The sequence below is a fragment of the Aythya ferina genome (assembly GCF_964211825.1).
Source record: "Aythya ferina genome assembly, chromosome: 2".
Classification (NCBI taxonomy): domain Eukaryota; kingdom Metazoa; phylum Chordata; class Aves; order Anseriformes; family Anatidae; genus Aythya; species Aythya ferina.
Window position 1 is genome coordinate 119,709,499 of NC_140297.1, and position 5,173 is coordinate 119,714,671.

A 5,173-nucleotide genomic window follows, 5' to 3' on the forward strand; every position below is an offset into this window, starting at 1 on the left:
ATGACTTCTGCCTAAATGCTCAGAGGCAGTCAAATTAAAAGATAAGCAAGAAATAAGTTCTGCAAGGAATGAATAGTTGGTTTTATTCACTTTTCCAAATCACCTTTTCTCATTGCCCCTGTGCTCCCAGGCCTCAAGCAATGATTTCCTCTGCCTTATTGAATTCTGCATGCTTTTACAGGCTAGTAGATGCTGAATAAAAGGATTTTTTTCAGTTTACATCTTTTGTCTGGTCCATCAGCCTTTTCCTGCCTCAGCTTCAAAACTGTATGTCCCAAATGCCTCTTGCAGGGTGGCTGTGCTCCTACTCCCTTATACCTGTAACTCATGCAGAAGCTGGGTATCAAAGCAGAGAGGCAGAAACAGCTGAGAACACCCTGATCACTGTCCTTACTTTATTCAAGCTGCCCCTCACGGTGTGAGAAGCTAAGCATACCAGGCATAGAGAAGCGGCACATGCAGAAATCAAATCCCTCGGAATCAATCCTATAAATACTCCATCAAGTGCCAACACCAATTAGTGTTCAGTATATCCCTTAATTTGTACACAGGCCTTGAAATCTCCACCAGGACTCCCTCTAAATGGCAAATTGGAGAGATGAGGCAAGAACCTTAGTAGTGGCCTCTCCCTTGGAAGAAGTGGAAAACGTCCAGACTGGATGCACCTCAAAGCTCCCAGCAGGAGAGCAGGTGTCCGCTGGCAACTGCAGACTGTCACGACTCTCTAGACATGTGGTGAAGCTCAGACATCCAGAAAAGGGGTCGTGAGTTTCCTTCATCCTTCTAGAAACTTTATTTCAGGTTCCTTTTGTCTGTGATGAGGCTGAGGTTTCTATTTTTAAAACATTTGTTTCATTCTAAACCTATAATCAAGATGAGAAAAGGTGTCAGCTGTTGAATTAAAAGTTATGAAGGAGATTTAAAAGGTATAGAATCCCCTTTCTCAGAGGCAGAGGCTCAAGCAAACATGGTGATGGCTCTGACAGTGGTTACTTCTTCTTCCAGAGCATCAGCATCTGCTCATTACCTGTCTGAAAAGCTGTCTGAAAGTTTCACCTTTAATGGAGATGTCAAAAAGTGTAAGACAGCAAACACACAGCAGAAACACTCCCGAGCCAAATATATTTTAAAGGAGAAACACAGGCTTAAGACAATAATCATCATTTCTTGGGAGATAAGCTGAGATTCTAACTTAAAATGCTCTCGCCCTCCACCCCTCATTTTTTCCCTCTGTAATCCATGGGCCCATGCAAATACACAAAAAGGAATTACTACCACTGCTTCTTCTCATATGTAGATTTATTTGGCATTTTTTAACTTGTGAACATCTTCACTGGACTTCTCCACATTCTGGAATTAAAAAATACAGGAAAGCCAAAAGGTAGCAATATTTTAGCATTCATTGATAATCTGTTTCTTATAAGCAATTGTTTTATTTGGATTGTACCTTAAATGTGAGCATATGCAGCTGCAAAATAATCAATAAAATGGATTATAAGGGTTAGGCTGGTGATATAGAGGAAGAAGCAACAGTTTGTCATTCTTCATTTGCTACAGTTGGATAAGAAACATCTATATGAGGAAGAAAAGTTTGTTATTGCTCTGAATAAATCTCAAGCACAGATGGTGTGAAGAAATCAGTAAGACTAATTAATAGCAGACTCAAAGATTTTTTCAAACATCAGTGGTTGGGCAGTGAGCTCCTCTTTCTCTAGGTAAATTCTGTGCTGAAATTCTTCAGTCATCTTAGAGTTAGCACAAAAAAGATGTGCTAACAGCTGTGGTCACTGACCCTTAATGGAGTAAGTGTACCTTACAGCTGCATGGGACACATGCCCTGAAGTCACAGGGGAAGAGAAAGGAGTTTGCAGATCTAGCCTGTCTACACACCATCACTGACCCTTAATGGAGTAAGTGTACCTTACAGCTGCATGGGACACATGCCCTGAAGTCACAGGGGAAGAGAAAGGAATTTGCAGATCTAGCCTGTCTACACACCAACACTTCTGCCTGAAGCACCCCTGATGGAGGTAAAAGACAAAAGGCCTTGTGCTTTCAGGGAAAGCAATGATTTTTCATTTTTTTTTTTTTTTTTATAATAATAAAAAAAAAAAAGACATAAGAGCATAGTCTCAACCATTTAGCTATAACCTGCCTCTTGCACCAAAGTAGTAAATCTGTGGATTACACACCCTCATTTTTTTTCACTACAATACTGTAGATTCAGTGTTCACCTCACTGGACTTTAGGAGACACAAGAGAAATCATCTGAACTTGTTTTGCATTAAATGCTACAACTTTGCATTAAATGCTACAACTTTGCATTAAATGCAAAACTTTTGCATTAAAAATGCAAAACTATGTACAAAATTCTATATTTAAGAATCATGATTTAAAATGTGAATCACAGCCCTCTATGGTACAGAAATGCCACATCCAGCTGTCTGATAGCTAGGCAGTACAATACACATATATTTACCCAACTAAGTGTCCAGGCTTTCTCTATCATTCACAGGTAAACTATGTGATATTGCTACATTTAAGTGTAAGGAAACCCATAAACTGGGAATCTTGTAACTGTAAAGTGTTTTCTTTTACAATCCTTGTGAAATTCTTTGAATGAATAAAGAACATGGGGGAAGGGAGCTATGTGATATTTCACAGTAGCAGTGGGGGAGGGATATATGCAATATTTAACAATAGCAGGTGGGAAGACTTCCACATTGTCTTTTTTTTTTTTTTTAATTGCCAAAATCTAAACTAAAGAGCTGCCACCATCAGCACTGTGCTTCAAAATCGCAATAATGCACTGGGACATTAATTCAGCCCTGACTCAGAGGTAAGTACGAAGTGTACTGAATCACCGGCACGACTTGTGGTGCTGCAGCAGCTCACAGGTTGTAGATGCTGTGAGAAAGCTGCTGAGCTTCCAACATTGCTTCCCTGAAGACTATGCCACTTTCTAGGTTTAAGTTAAATTTTTGGAATAGGGCAGACCTTGAAGTCCAGCCATGAGCCAGACACTTTGGTACAGGATCATGTGTAGAGGTCTCTTTCTATTCTAGAAATTGTGAGGGAGGCAAGATGAGTTAAGTGCAGCTGGCTGTCAAAATGCTTTTTTTAGTCCATAATCGTTTTTACTACCTGATTGACCAAAGAATACAATAATGGTGAGCCCAAATAAAGGGAGGAGATGCTGGAAGAGCTTTTTCTGTGCTTTCAGTTGCCAGGGCAACAAAGTTCTCCTGTGTCTGTGTATCCAGAAATGCGGGCTGGCTGTGTGAACATGGCTTCAGGAAATGTGGCATATCATCCTCTTCAAAAACCAGCAAGACAGAGAAAGGGGGAAAAGAGAGGAAGGAAAGTGTATGTAATACTCCTTCCTAAACAGCTTTTGTACATACATTTTAGTCATAGCAGACGGTGAATATTCAACATACCATTTGTGATTTGTTTTACACTTGAAAGATGGCAGAAGTTAGTGCTCATTTTAAAATAAATTATTAGTATACTTCTCTATTTTCACCTTCAGAAATCAAAGCCATGAAGCTCTGAGCACAGGAAGAACCTCTGTGACCTGTCACCAGACACCTCCATCTTCCATGGGAAAGTCCTTGGGGACAGGGTAAGACCCTCAGATTGAAACCACTGGAAGGCACTGGGCAGATGTTGGCATATTTCTGACCCCAAGCCTTAAGAAATGAAGGGTGGTGTACAGGCAGGAGTTCACTGGCAGCAAGGAAGTGACTAGCTGGGATTAAGGACTTCTGCAAGTCATAATGATAGAAGCCACTTGCTCCACTTTACTGTCACCCCCACAGCAGATGCATCATTGTCAAAGCAGGTGGCCACTTTGCCATCTTCCCTACACTTTGCTTAATCGGGTTCCCCAGCTGGAAGTTTTCCTTCTGCCCACTTTCCTGGAGCAGGCTGCAGCTGTGGCTCCTGGAGGAGATGCAAGCATGCTGAGAACAGCTGAGCATGAGCTGGAGAACCACTCCTAGTGCCTCTCTTTTTCAGAGAAAACTGTAGTATTCCTCGAGCATCTGTCATCCTGTTCTTACCTAAAATAAAATAAAATAAAATAAAATAAAATAAAATAAAATAAAATAAAATAAAATAAAATAAAATAAAATAAAATAAAATAAAATAAAATAAAATAAAATAAAATAAAATAAAATAAATAATCTGATCCTTAAAGTCTCTCTAATTATTCTTTTCTAATGATTATTTGCAACTGCACCTCCTGCAGAGCACTATGTTGATCGTCTTCCATAGTAAGTTGGCTTCCCAGCACATGGGAGTACAGGGCTGCTGGCAGCTGGCATGCCTCTCCAGGAAGAGAATGGGGCTCAGCTAACACAGCTCAAACTTCAGCTTTGAGGCACCAGAAGCTGTTGTTGCCGTGGATAAGTTTTACAGGAATAAATAAGAATCAGTTTAAGATTAGGCTGGTGTATGGCGGGATGATCCCAGTGGATTGTGTGGGATAAGTACCAGCCAAAGGGCTCAGGATCCCGGAGAGACTTCTCTTTACCTTTTGACAAGAAAAGAAAGGATCCTTTTTTTTTTTTCTTTTTCTTTTTTTTTTTTTTTTTTTTTTTCCCAGAGGTAAGAGCTATGTGTCAATTACATGCCAATGATATCCAAATCTTAATCCACTTTTCTTGAGACCTAGAATTGTTTGTTCACTTTTTCAAATGCCTAGCAGAAGTCAGACTTGGAATGAAAACAAATGACGCATCTGAAGAAAAGCAAATTTTACATGGACAGTCCCTAAACATTCCCTCTTCCAGCTCCCTTGCCTGCTGCTTTTGGCACCTTCATTCACACACAATCAATTGCTTAAACAGTGATATAAAAGAGGTGAATTAAGCTCTCTGAATAACAGGTTGTGCCTGCACCGGCTGACTAAGCCAGTGTCTGCCGACTCCAGGATGGAGCAGGGAAGGCAGCACTCCCTAAGTCATCCCCCCTTCCCCTTTCCCTAGTTATCGAATCTGTTCATCACTCACTTTATAACACAGAGATCCCGCTTGAGCCATAGGAGAGAATAGTAGAGGAACAGTGATGCTGAGAACAAAGGGTATCAAGAAAAATCAGGCACGGAAGGCAAAGCTTAACTTAGCACAGGAGCTGGAATAAAGAGAAAGAGGGATTGCTTAAATATACA